The 14,866-nt window shown below is 42.8% G+C and overlaps 1 long non-coding RNA gene across 4 annotated transcripts; it reads right to left on the bottom strand.

The window, feature by feature from the left end:
- Nucleotides 1-4,084: 4,084 nt before the first annotated feature.
- On the bottom strand, nt 4,085-10,075 carry LOC135289990 (uncharacterized). Of its 4 annotated transcripts, none has more exons than XR_010352742.1 (4): nt 9,929-10,075; nt 9,395-9,611; nt 7,358-9,034; nt 4,085-6,889 (listed from the first exon to the last, which is right to left on the bottom strand). It is a non-coding gene; the product is annotated as an uncharacterized LOC135289990 (long non-coding RNA). The 4 variants fall into 4 exon arrangements; XR_010352740.1 differs by having other exon boundaries at nt 4,085-7,472; nt 7,580-9,034; XR_010352741.1 differs by having other exon boundaries at nt 4,085-9,034; nt 9,214-9,611.
- Nucleotides 10,076-14,866: the final 4,791 nt, after the last annotated feature.

The following is a 14,866-nucleotide window of genomic DNA, read 5'->3' as shown; positions in this document are numbered from 1 at the left end:
ATCATAGAGTTACAGAACGAATAGAATCACACAGTGGTTTGGGTTGTCAGGGACTTTAAAGATGATTTTCCTTTCGTGGGCAGAGTTTTTATATCTACCAGCTCAAGCAGGCCAGGGCCCCATCCAACCTGGTCTTGAGCACTGTGAGGGATCAGCTTCCACAACTTCTCTGAGCAGCCTGTTGCTCGGTCTCACCACCCTCTTGTACAGAATTTCCTCCTAATATCTGATTTAGACCTGTGCTCTTTCCAGTTAAAGCCATTGCCCCTTGTCTTGTCATTACCTTATGAAAAATTAATATACTTTTTTTAGCCCCATTTAAATATTGGAAGGCCACAATGAGGTCAACCCTCCCCAAATCTTCCCCAGGCTGAAACAACTCCAATTCTCTAAGCCTGTGTTCATTGAAGAGATGCTCTATCCCTGTAGTCAGCTTCAGAGACCTCCTTTTCAGAGCTCCAAAAAGCCCATGTTTTTCCTATGCTGACAACCTCAGAGCTGGGTGCAGTATCCCAGGGGGGGTGTCTCATGATACCAGAATAGGGCGTGGTAGAATCCCCTCCCTCACCCTGCTGGCCACACTGCTTGGTGCAGCCCAGATTAGGTTGAGCTTGTGGGCTGCAAGCCCTTGTGGCTGGGTCATGTCCAAGAACCCCCAAGGCCTTCTCTGCAGGGCTGTTCTCAGTGAACCCATCTCCCAGTATGTATTTGCATTTGGGATTGCCCCAACCCAGGTGCAGCACCTGCCACTGGGACTTGAACTTCATGAAGTTCATTGGCCAAATTCAAGTTTGTCCAGGTCCCTCTGGATGGCATCCCATCCTTGTGTTGTGTCAGCTGCACTGTTCAGGTTTGTGTCATCTCCAAACCTGCTGAGGATGCATCAATCCCGCTGTCTGTGCCATTGACGAGGACACTGAGGAGCAGCAGTACCAGCAGAGAGTCCTGACAGACATCACTTGTCACCAGCTCCCACCTGGGCACAGAGCACAACCCTCTGGTGGCATCCATCCTGCCAGTTCCCTATCCACTGAATAGTCCATCTATTAAATCCATCTGTCTCGTGTTTGGATATCAGGATGAGAAGTGGGACTGCATAAAAACCTTACAGAAGTCTAAGTAGGTGACATCCATCAGTCTTGTTTTGTTGACCATTACCATCACTCCATCACAAAAGGTCTCTAGATTGGTCAGGCATTGCTCTTAGTAAAGAAAGCTGTGCTGGGTGTCTCAGACCACCCCCCCTAGTCTTGCATGTGCATTGACATTGATTCCATGAGGCTCTGCTCCATCATTTTCCCAGGCACAGATGTGAGGCTTACTGATCTGTAGTTTCCTAGATCTTCCCTTCTCCCCTTTCTAAAGTAAGAGTGACACTTCCCTTTTTCCAGTCACCAGGGACTTCGGCTGACCACGGTGACTTTTCAAATACAGTGTAGAATGTTCTGGTAGCAGTATCATCAGTTCCCTCAGGACCCTGGGATGTATGTTGTCAGACCCCATAGACCTGTGCCTATTCAGTTCCATCAGGTGGTCTTGAAGCTGGGAGGGACACTTTGCTTACACTGGGAGGGACTTAATTTCTCCAACCCCCACCTGGAGGTTCAGGGAGTTTTGAGAAGTGGGAATCCTGAACACCAGTGAAAACTGGGGCAAAGAGCTCACTGAGTATCTCCGCCTTCTCCAGATCCTCTGACACCTGTTCTCCCTTCTCATTTATCAGGGAGTACACTGTCCCCGGCCTGTCTTTTCTCACTCACATGCAATTTCTTTTTATTATCCTTTACATACCTTGCCAAGTTCTGTTCCATTTGTGTCTCAGCTTTGCTGATCCCATCCCTACACATCTGAACTGTATCCCTCTACTCTCCCTAGGCCACATGTCCCTGGTTCCACTCTCTGTGTATTTCCAGCTCGTTGGAATCCTTCTCCTACAATGGGAACTTCTGGGGACTTGAATAAGGCAAAACTTTAGAAATAATAATTATGCACAAAGCACATAACCATGGCAGCCAGGTTCACATTAGCATTTCCTAGCTTTCAAGTGCCCAGCCATGCAACATTTATACACTTTTAACACTGGTTTTTGAAATTGTTTATGAAGCACTTAGCATGTAAAAAGGCCCTGTTCAAATAGCATATATTTATTTTTAATAGAAATAATGCAGGTGCAGCAGCAGGCAAGCACAATTGCTTCTTTGAGATTAAAACAAAACCAAAAGAGTGTTTGAAGCTCTAGCTCCAACAGAAATAAATATAAGCCCTTTGGTGAAAAGTTCTTGGATCAACACTAAAAAAAAAAATAAGAAAGCCAGAGTGGCATGGGAAATAGTTATGCGTGGAGGAGATGCTGGCTCATGTCCTGTACATTTGGGACACTTGATGATTCATGATAATGAAAACTTTATAATGCCTAAATTGGAAGCAGAGTTTCTAAGTCCCTGTGCACTGTGAAATAAACAAGACCAGGATGGTATATTTCAGCTGACACAAGTAAAAGTGGCAAAAAAGTAGCAGCAAGAGATTCTCTAGCACAAACGAATAAGCTTCCTACTAATCCAGTCAACATCTCCACTTTTTCCTTACTCGCAGGAAGCAATATGTGAGAGATGTCTATACTAGAGACTCATGACAAAGGTCTCTCTCCTCTTACTCTGCCCAACAGAGAAAATTGTGTCATCCCCTACAATTTTATCCAGTCCTTTCTCATAGCCTCAGTCATCTGCTGATGACAAATACATATAGAAGAGCCCTGGTATCTATACATCACCTCACCCCATGCTGGCCAAATGAAGGACAAAGAGGGATTCTGCTGACCTCCCCAGTCCCTGTATCACATCCAGGAAACATTAGGAAAAATAATACAAAGGCGGAAAATGTCCTCAGTGCTCGACTGCTGGGCAAGGCAATGACAAAAATCCCTTATATGAAGATCTGAAAGGAAATGAGCAGGGACCACCATGTGCCATACAGCTGCTGGAGCAGCAGGCCAGCTGAGAGGTTATGGCTCAGGGCTAGGACACAACCACAGGGTCACTCGGCTAGAAACATTAGTGGTCACCTGGCACCAGACAGTTTCATCCCCTTCCAGGGGGCTAGAGATCAAATCTATTATATAATGGCTTCATTTAGCAATCCATAACTACACAAGCGCTGAGAGAATAGAGGGGATCTTCTTTCATCAACTGCCATTCTACTTTGAAGCCCTGCTCCATCCTGGCATGCTACCCTTCTCCAGAAACTGCTCCCATAAAAGCTTTTCAGACTCCAGTTTCAGAGAGTATGTAGTTAGGTACTGAGGACAACGGAGTGAATATTAAACAGTATTCATCCCCGGGTTTCTGATTAATTTCCTACATCTGTGCTTGTCTAAATCAGTCTTCAAATTAGAAGCAAATATTCATAATTTCCTGCCTTTCTTTCCCCTGAATATCTAAATTCAGACTCATGGGCTGATATCTTTTCTTCTCTGTACTGGTAAAGATGCCAATGTGACTGCTGACTGGCGGCATGTTGCACTGTGCATCTACGCCTACCTCAAGCCAAAAATCACCAGCAGTATTTCTATGGCTCCAGACTGATTTGGGGCTGCCAAGTTAAAAACAGACTGGCAACTGTAAACAAATGGATGACAAAACAACTTCCAGAACATTGGATAACAGCTTCTCATGGTGCCCTGGCAGAAAAAGCTAGCCAACAACCACACTTGAGGGGGACTCAGAGAAGGAATGTGGATCGAGTTATGCATCATCTACTTCTCTGGAGCTCCATGAGAATTCAAGGGAGTAAAAAAGATCCAACACTATTTCCACCATCCAGATGGGTACAGGAGGTTCTGTAATAAGCTGGCAAAAGATACATGAACACTTATGGGCTTGAATTGACTACTTACATGGCATTTAGGACCTTACTGGGAAACAATTGTAGACCACCACAACTCCTAAGAGTGCAAACACAGTATGAGAGGGCTGAACTGCAAAGAATCCAACCCCAAGCTCACAGAAGTCAGACAGATTTTTTCTAATGACTTCCAAACACTCAGAAGTTTTAAAGAAACAATAATGCTGATCACTCTTTTGCTAACAGTTAGCTGTAACTTACGGTGTAGGACCTTGATAATTAAAACAACTAGCTAACCCAGCAATAGCTATAAAGATACTAGATCAGTTCTCATGTATTCTCTCTATAGGTGGACCTCAGTGAGGAAGCTTCTTCCTGGTTTTGAAAACAAAAACTGTACCAGTCTTACCCAAGAGTGTTAACTCAGATCATCTTAGCTGTCAATGCTGTTACATAAATTTCAGCAGCATGAAGGGATTTAGCATACAAAGGGCAGTGTTGAACAGCAGTAAATCAAGTCAAGCAGTAATATTTCTCAAAAGAACCAAATTGTAGGTTAGGTATTTTCTAGCATTTTATTAATGAGCAAGAAGATAAGGGTCAGCCATGTGCTATTTAAATGCACAGAAGCATTGAACTGGGAAGTGTTAACACCATCTCTGGGATACCAGGAGTGGTATGAAAAACAGACAGGAAAAAGAAATGCATAGTTTCCTTGAAAATTGTCACATTCCTGCATCTCGGAAAAAAGACCCAGTTCTGTGGACAAAGAAGGCACATAACTAACATGTTATACTTGGGGGGGCCATAACTAACAAGTCATACTTAGTCCTCTGTACAAAAATAAGCTTTGATGGGGTTTGAACATCATTACTATACTTAATTTGCACCTTGAGAAATATTTAGACATGATTTCAGCTAGGATAGAGTTGGTTTTCTTAGTAGCTGATACAGTGCTGTATTTTGGTTTTTCTATGAGAATAAAGTTGATAACATACTGATGTCTTAGCAGTTAGTAAGCAGGACTTGCTCTAAGTCAAGGATATTTCCTTCCTGTGCTCTCCCAGTGAGCAGGCGCACAAGAGGCTGGGAGGGAAGACAGCCAGGACATCTGATCTGAACTTACCAAAGTGGTATTCCATACCATAGAACACCATGCTCAGCACATAAAGCTGGGAGAACAGGGGACATTCAAAGTGATGGTGTTTTAATTCCCAAATAACCATTACACGTGATAGAGCCCTGCTTTCCTGGAGATGGCTGAACACCTGTATGACAGTGGGAAGTGGTGAATAAATTTTGCTTTTCTTGCGTGTGTGGCTTTTGCTTTCCCTAAAAAACTGTCTTTATCTCAACCCAGGAATTTTCTTACTTCCACTCTTTTGATTCTCTTTCACATTTCCACTGTGGTGAGAGTGAGCCAGTGGCTGTGTGGTGCTTAGCTGCCATCTGGGGTTAAACCATGATAGATTTTATGCATATGTAGTGTTGGAGTTTTTTGGTTTTATTTTTTTTTTTACTTCTAAAGCTATAACTAACTTTTCTTTCAACAGCCAAAATTTAGGTCATGTTTCTCTTTTGAGGGAGAGCAATCCAGAACGTAGTGAATTATTATTTAAATGGATAAGGAGACGCAAATAGGAGGGGAAAAAAAAATACCCACAAAAAAACCCCCCAGATTTAAAATTTCAATTTTCTGTTATTATAAGAACTTGGACTCCCTGTCATCTCTGTGGTAGCTTTCATGACCTACTAAATACAGCTTACTAAGCAAAAACTTAGACATACCATAAGGCCCCTCTTTCACAAAAAATCTGAAAATGAAAACAAGTGAGCTTTTGTCCTTCCACTCAACATCGAATTTCTTCCATCTTCCCTGGCCTCACCCTCAACATTTTGGTTGGACAGATATGCTGCCCTAGTGTGATTCCTCACCTGACACTTTCCTCTGGCACTCAGAGCCAGAAGTCTTGCACTGCTGTTGGTCACACATTCATGTGAGCTGAACGGCCTGGCAAGGAGCTAGCTAGAGCAACCTTTGCTTGTGCTGTCAACAGTTAACAGGGCCAGTCTTCAAAGTGTAAGCAAAATGAAAGGAATCAGGTGACAGCGACCTGATTTTACCTCTTGAAATCCCACACACCCCTGGCCTGCTTTCCAGGAATTATCTGGGGAATTTCTGCAGAGCAGATCTGCCATCATGTCATCCAAAAGGACATCCCTCAAGTATCTGATGCTTCATCAAAACATGGCAGAGCCATTATGGACACAATATCCTTCTCCTGTCCTTAATGAAGGCAGCCCAGCTCACAGGGCTAGTGGCAAATTTTGGCAGAAGTCACAATGTTTGGTGAAACATTTCCTTTTCAATATTGTTGCAAGTACTCTTAGACAGGCAGAACCATGTTAGTCGCTTTCACCAGAGATGCCTTCAGGATCTTCAGACCTGTTATTCCACACAAGAATGCCTCATCAGTCCTGGTCATGCTGCAATGTTTCCAGGTCTCTTTGATCTTCAGCCAGTGCTTCCCAAGAGCAGGGCATGGAAAACAAGATTGTCCACATGCTTTGTACGGTTCTTGCTCTCAGTATGACCCGCCTTTATGTAGGACCTCTATTCTCTCATTCTGCTTTCATTTCTTCTTCCACTGACTGCTAAGAAATGTTTTTCTCCTCCTCTTTTAGGATTCAGGTCTGTTCTCAAGTCCTAAAGACAGCTTTACTGTGTTCCACAGGACTATCCCCGAGTTATTCATACACATTTTCTGGATATCAGGCTTCTCCACAACTTGTCTTGCCCTCCAGACCCTTACAGAGTTTAATTCCCATCAGGTAGGCTTTGCCTCCAAGCAGTTTTCAGGAAGTCTCCATCAGCTTCTCCCTTTTCTATTATAGGGAACTCTTTTGTACCAAATCTCCCAGCTACTCAAACTGCCTCTGCTGCTCTGCCCTCCTCCTCCCGGTTATTTCCTCTGTAAGTCTGTCTGTTTCTAGTCCTTCTCTTGGCACTTCGCTCATCCCAGTGCCACCTCCCATATGCCGCCCCTGCCTAGGCAGAAAGATCATTCTTAGGCTGCACAACCCACAGCACAAACACGACATGCACTAAACAGCATGCACATGCTACATGAAGCAAGACACTTGAACTTGTGGGGATTGCCTATGATGTATTAACAATAGCCAAAATAATCAAAGTTCCACCTGGGAAGTATGTGATTCAGTTGCTGTCACATTAAGAGTGCATAAATTATGTTAAAAAACAGTGGGTCAGAGAAGTTATTGTGGTAGTCAGAGATAGATTTAGCTTTTTAACGCAGTTTTCAGCATCTAGACTTGGACCCTGATAGTACTGAATCAACACTGAAATAACTCTGAACAGCAAGTGCCACAACACTGGACATCTGCTAAAACACCATTTACAGAAATTCTCATCCACTATGCCAAGAAACAGAATATATCTCTCTTGCTGGGCATAGGTTCACAGATCTGTTGTAAGCAAACATTTTAGCTCACTTACAGTTCATGACCATTCAGGCTTGTCAGTCAGCAACAGGAGCAATCGTCTGTCTGCCCACCCAGCAGAGCAAATGCCAAAAGCGCAGTCCACATGAATGCAGACAGAGAAGCAGTCACTGCAAGAAGGTAACTTTCTGCATTTTACTCAGTCTGTAAGAAGGTGATACATATCAAGTAAAACAGAAGAGCCAGATACTGCCTCTACCCAGCCTCAAGGACTTACTTTTATAGCTGTGGTGACACATCCTCTCTTCCTATCTTAAACCTAGAGTCACACCATAATCTCAGAAAAGCTGGTTAAGTCTCAGCCTTGATGAAAAGGACCTGGACTCAGTTCCTCTTGAGCTTATCAGAAGCCCAGCCTGCTCCCAGGTGAAAGTTTAATGAACACCTGTTTTTAACAAACACCATTGGAAACTTATTTCTCCTGCTTCAATAACAACCAAAGTGGAGTAATAATTTCATCATCATCATCAAAATTTCAAAGAAAGCTACCAATCTGAATTTTAGACAGGAAGGAAAATTATGACAAGCCCAGTCTCTTGCTACCCCACAAACAGTGGTCCTAGGTGAGACCCTTTAAGCTAGACCACAATGAGCTGTGACCATCACCTCCCTCTGAGTGGACCCTCTCAGAACTCTAGGTTCAGTTTGTTGTGTGCAGTTTACAGAATGATTCTCTAAAAGTCAAAGCAAGTCCAAACATCAACTTTCTGGTACTCAAATGTCTGTCTTCAAAAACCTTTGCAGGGTAACAGACAGATTTTCCATATTTATTTTATCTGCTAATTATAAATTAGTGTCTTGTGTTTTCTCCAGACTAAGTTTACCAGGGTACTTTTGTTTCATAACATACAATGATATTTTATTTCTTACAGCCGTGCTCCCAGGCATGAAACCTTACAATTAGGACAAGATTACTGTCTTGCCAAGGAGGTCAGTAACCCACATATGCATGTTTGTAATTTGTACTGATCTGCAGCAGCAAAAATGTCAGCTTCAAGAGCAATGAAATGTAATTAGTCAGAGGCCAAACTCCCTCCAGCCACACAGCTGCCATGCTTGAGAGTATAAATGGGCCACAATGCTGAAGATGGGCTGCCTAAGAGAAAGAACTGGGGACTGGTGGAAAAGTGGTTGCTTTATCTGCTATTGGTGTGCAAAGCAGATATTTGCAAGTCTAAAACTGAGAGCTTAGAAGGGGGGCATTCATACCAAAACTAGAAAGGTAAGAGCAGAATATGTGGGTGTTGGTGGACATGATTTTCAGCAGCCAGCCCAGGAAACAGTTCCCCGAAAGCACCTGTTCTAATTACCCAATGTTGTAACTACCTACTGCAAAGTGGGCCTGACTGATAAATGCTGTTGATCCAGGACAGAGACAAAAAGAGATTGTGCAGGTACTACACAGCTAAGGCAATGCACTCTGCAAAAACCTCTGCTAGATTCTCTCTACTTCCTTCTTTCCATCAGTAGAAAGTTCAATTGCAGAGGTCCTCCTGGATTTAAATTCCTCCTGGAATTAAATTCACTGCTTGAAAGGAGTGAGACAGCTATTTTTTCTGAGATCAAAAAAGCTAAATTTGAAAGCAAGTTTTCCATTACTCGTGTGGTGGTTTACCCTGGTTGGATGCCAGATATCGCCAAAACTCCTCTATTACTCCTCTCCCCAAGTGGCCTGGAGAGAGAAAGTAAAATGAAAGGTTCATGAGTTTAGGTAAGGGCAGGGAGAGATCACTACTGATTACTATCATGGGCAAAACAGACTGAACTTGGGGATATTAATTGAATTTATTACTAATGAAATCAGAGCAGGATAATGAGTAAAACAAATCTTTAAAAACAATTCTCTCCTACCCTTCCCTTTTTCCTGGGGTCTGCTTCCTCTTCCAGTGGCACAGGGAGACAGGGAATGAGGGTTGTGGTCAGGTCATCACACATTTTGCTGCTCAGGGAGAGGAGCCATTCGCTTGCTCCAGCATAGGGTCCCTCCCATGGGAGACCATTCCCCATGAAATTCTCCAAGCTCAAGCCATACCATGAGAAACAGTTCTTCATGAACTGCTCCAACTTGTGCTCCTTTCCACAGGGTTAAATCCTTCAGGCACAGCTTGCTCCAGAGTGGGTGCCTGTCATGGTTTAGGAGTGGTATCCCCAATTCAGTTCTCCCACCAAGACCTTCCAAACCACACAGCTGCTCGCTCACTCCCCCTCCCCTTTCTTCTGCCACCAGTGTGGGGGGCTGGAGAGGAGAACTGGAGGCACAGAAGGGAAAGATCACTGGTTGAGATAAGAACAATTCCCTAGTAACAGCAATGAGGTAAGAAAAAAAATAGGAACAGCAACAACATTAATAACAGAAGTTATTAATATTGTACAGATAGAGGGTGGTACACATGAAAAATGCTCACCAAGCATGGGACAATTGAAAACAATGGCAGCCAGGTTGCCCACCCTCCCAACCTTTTTGGGTTTTTTGACTGCAAGACACACCCTCCTTCCCAAAAGTCCCTCATGTCCACCTCTGGCTGTGACTTGAACTGGTATAGAACAACAATCTAGACATGCCCACCTGGCTTCAGGCTTCAGGCCCCTCCAGACACACTGCAAAAAAATTAACTCAATCCTGGCTGAAACCAGGACAATCTCCCAACAGGGTCACAAGTCTGACCAGGTGTCCAGCATGGGCACCTCTCTCCATGGGTCTGCTGGTCCCTCATAGGAGCCTGCTCCAGGATGAGCTTCCCACAGGGTCACAGCCTCCTTTTAGGCACCCACCTGCTCCAGTGTGGAGCCCCTCCATGGGTCACAGGTGGATCTCTGCATTCCTCAGGGATCTCCAGAGGAAGCAGGGGCAGAGGTGCTTTACCATGGGCTTCACAATAGGCTGAAGGAGAATGTCTTCTCAGGCTCTTGCAGTATATCCTCCCCACTCCCAATATCCACAGACCTTGGTGTCTGCAGAGATCTTCCTTTCACTTTGCACTCCTTACTTCTCTGAGCACAATTACACCTGCACAATATTTATTTTCCTTCTAAAATATGTTACCAGGTCATTACTACCATTTCTGATTGGCTCGGCCCTGGCCAGCAGAAGGTTCATCCTGGAGCCATCTGGCATTGGTTCTGTTGAACATGGAGGAAACTTCCACCAGCTGCTCTCAGTGTAGTCTCTCCACTGCCAAAATCTTGCCATGCAATTCCAACACAACTCAGTTCAGCCCTGAGCTTTCTTCTGACTCACAAGTAATTTCAAGATAAAAGGGCAAAATTTATCTCTTTTGCAGCTCTTGCTTATCTTCTCTGTTCAATATTATGCCTTCTCTTTCCTACCTGAAGCAGGGCCTGGTCATGTTCAAGGCTTTGAAATTCTTTATGCTCTAGGTATAAAATTATCACTTGTCTATAAAATTAGTAGTCTGTTGCATGACTTATTCAGTAGCTGTTTATGCCTGTCATCTTCCTGAGGAGACTGAATCCTCCACACACACCCGAAGTTGTCTACTATTAAATTCCCCACTTTCTCCAAATGTAGGCTAAGGAATAGTTACATTAAGAGAAAGGGCTTGCCCAAGTCAGCACTAATTCAGAAGAAGTCACGTGAGAACTGATTCCCAGCTCCTCTCTCTCCTTGCATCCAAAGTGCTCATTATGGAGGTGCAAGTTGGGTGCAGAGTCCAGCTGCATGCAATCAGTAGTTTAATGCAGACTGCCTTCCTTTTGATTCACAGTGTACAGAGTTGCTCTGTATTTTTTTAAGTTTTGCTTGTTTTCCCATCAGTGTCTTGAAAGTATTAAGAGATTTTCCCCTGCAGTCACATTTTCCACTGTATTCTTTATTTCATGGTTCCTCCAGAGTCTTTATTTCTGCATACCTGTTTCTAGTCAGGAGCACTTCACAGTCTCACTTCCAGTTCAGCATAATACCCACATCATTATTAAACCCATATACAGCTCCCTGAAAAAATCTACCATTTACTTCAGGAAAAGAAACAATCAACAGAAGAGTTATTAGTCTTGTTTCATTTTCTGTCATAGTGGATTTCTGATTTACAATGACCTCCTTAGAGTCTGATGTGCGCTCTTTGTTTCACTGCATGGTCAACCTGAAGACAGCAAAGGGGAAATATGACTAAATACTTGCAGTAGCAGAACTGCTCAATGGAATCTGCATTTAAATAAAAATAAATAGATTTTTCAGAACACTGTATTAAACTAATGGAGCATCTGATTCTTATCTCACCTCTCCCTCCAATAACTTCCTTGAGTTCACCTTTTTTTACCATCTCATTTGTTTCTGAAGAAGTAAAATTTATAATGCTGGAAGGGTGGGGTCTGGAAGTGGGTGAGATGCAGATATCAAAATTAATACAGACAAGTAAAACTAATAAAATTCTGATCAGGCTTTATCCTTGGATAATCAGATTGTCTGCACTAGAGTCATTTAAATGAGACAAGCAGAAGAGTTTCCAACCATGCATAAGAAATGTCCTGTGTTTTAGAAGAGGTTTCTCCCACAGGCTGCTATACCTGAGCAGGGATAACAGTTTTGGATGGAGAAACATTTTACTAAAGTCACCTACATTGCCCCGGGTATACTGACAGGCTTGAAATTACTCCTAACCTGCCTAAGTTGTAGGGCTGCAGCTGCAAATGTACATTACAAGCACTCAAAGGGGAAAGAAGAATCATTCAGTAGGCAAGAGCACCCAGGCAAACAATGTTGGTCTGAATGCATTCAGAAAGTGGCAAAGATCTATTCTCCAGCACCAGCTCAAGCATCATCTCTTAGCATTGTTATGTTTTCTCACTTCTTAGAAATAAAATTCATTCAAATCTCAGGGACGGAGATTTCTGACAGGTATCACCTTGCCTAGACTGTGAATGGCTACCCCCAGGGTGTCATATTTTAAAACTGCCTGTCCCTCTGAAGCCTGGTTGTAGTTTCTTACTGGGATACGCTTGCCCACTGCAGACAAACCCTGGTCTTTAGGTCCTCCAGAAGTCTTACTGAGTTCAAAAATCTCTGTTGGCAGCTCCAAACCTTTTAGAGAAAAGCTGCTGCTGATGAGCACTATTTATCCCCAGTATGTAAACTCTGACATAAGACTAAGCAAAACACTTTGTGGCACTCAGCTAAGAGTGGGAATGCAAAATGAGGTTAATTCACTGGGTTTTGTTTGTTGGGGGTTTTTTTTCAGTATATTAGTGAAATTTCCAGTTTTCTGGATACTTTTCCATTCAAAACAATTGTTTTCTTACTAAGAATAAGACTCAGTGAACAAAACAGAGAATCCTCCAAACACTAAAACAAAAAATTATTTAAAGGCATTTGAAAATAAATTATTGGAAGAATTAAATATGCACTATCATTTATCAGACTGGCTTCTCAAATCAAAAAGCTAGCCTAGAGACCTGTGTTTCATCTCTTTATTATTCAAAGGAATTCAAATCAAATAAAGCTGTAAGAAATTAGGGTAGGTTCCTCATATTAAAATTATTACTCAAGTGTTAAATTTTAGCTCTTAATTATATTGTATAACTTTTCAGGGTGCCTAACTGATGCAATATAAAGTCAGAGAACTGGTGAAATGCCAAGAATAACACATTGTCTGAGAACAGGTTCCAGGCTCTGAATACAAAATAGCTGTAACCAAGAGCTACGTCTGCAGATCTGTCATTTGGTGCAGAGGTTTCCACAGGTCACACTGTAATTTGGATCAAATCTCTATTTCAACAACAGATATGTATGCAAATTCCTCCAAATCCAACCTATTCTTCATCTCACTTATGACAAGAGATTTAAAGTCGTGTCTTATTTTCTGGTGTGTATTTCCACTGTTTTACTTATAAACTGCTTCTCCTCAGGTCTCAGTTCAACAAATCAGGCAGCCCCTGCTAATAACAAGATGATTTGGATATGTCAGTCAACCAGGCAGTAAAGTGAAAACAAATCCTTGCCTCTTCTTTACAAACGTACAGCTTTTCCAGAGGTCTTACACACTACTTGTTCTTGGAATTCACTGTTGACTTCATAAATATTAAATTACTTATTTTATTAACATGAGACTGTTGACTTTATTAATGAGAGTCAACAACTGTATCAACACTTAATTAACATGCAGGAATGAAGCTGGTCACTGTAGATGTCTATTTCCCTTTTCCTGCCCAATTTGTTCTTCACAGCTCTGCAATGGTATTGCCCTAGCTACATACAATTGCAAAAGTCAGGAATTGTGTATGAAGAAAACATCCTATGCAGTACTGTAAGGAGACCACAATGATCAAGGGAGACATGACATGTAGTCTGAAACTGATTAGGACAACAGGGTAATTATATCCTGGAGGGACCCAGAGTAACTGTTTAGATCTTACTACAAAACTATCCAGAGGCAAATGCAAAATATCTTTCTTGAGAAACAGACTCAGCATTCAGGAAGAGTGTACAGCCACTAACTCTTGCAAACTAAAAACTACTGCCACTGCAGAGCCAGTCAGCTGGAGCAGTCAGGTGGGCACGGCAGGCTGAACTGACCAAGGCAGGTCTGAAAACTTCACTCATGAGCTGGCCCTGGTCAGTGGTTGCTCAAAACATTACAGTTCACTGTGCTTCCAGAGCAGAGAGAGGAGCAAGGCTAGATACAGCAGGCACTGAATGCATTTGTCTTGCCAGAGGCCTGTAGTAGTATTCCCAGCAACCCTCCACCTTCACCAGGATGCACCAAGGCAAGTACTTCTCCCTTGGTGTGTGAAGCAGGTTTTCTCTTCATGAACCTGTTCTGCTGTTCATCTGGGAGTGTTACACATGCTTTGCAAGACCCCCTTGCCCCACAGTGACACTTATTCCCTGTCACTTGAAATACAGTCTTAGCATCCACAGAGAACTTTACCCAAAAAAAGGACAGCTTCCCTATGAAGAGTGCTTGCTTTTTACATTAGCTATCTTCAAGAGCGAGAGCATTTACACTGTGGATTGAACTCACTGGAAAAATACTCCCTTATTGTTGCTCAGGAATTTCCTCATCTTCTTTCACTGCCAGTGATACAACCTGGTTCTGCTAAGCAGGAGATAGATAGTGGCTTATGGACACACCTCCACTGAAATTTAGTAAAGATAGCAATTCAGACTTGGATTTGTTAAAAGACTCCTGCAGTGGCCAGACTTACTCCTGCCATGAAGGCCTTTGCTCATGCATTCAAACTTCATTACAAATAGCATTCCTATGAACCTCTCCCACCACTATTCATCAATCAGACTAATCTTTGTTCTTCCCTCACAGAACTAATGCAGCCAGCTAGGCTGCAAATCCAAGCCCATCTGCCTCTATATCTCTGCAGTGAATACTGAAGGGACATAACGGTAGGCAGAGAAGAGAAACTTTCAGAGTCAATCTAGCCAGAAAGCTGAAAGTACTGACCACTACAGACAGGCAGAAACATCCCAATCCATGCTTCAGGGGCTCTCAATTTGGCCCCAAAACCCATATCCTGAAGGGTGAAAGAGAAAATC

This window comes from Passer domesticus, chromosome Z (assembly GCF_036417665.1).
Source record: "Passer domesticus isolate bPasDom1 chromosome Z, bPasDom1.hap1, whole genome shotgun sequence".
Classification (NCBI taxonomy): Eukaryota; Metazoa; Chordata; class Aves; order Passeriformes; family Passeridae; genus Passer; species Passer domesticus.
This window is presented reverse-complemented; position numbering and strand designations above follow the sequence as displayed.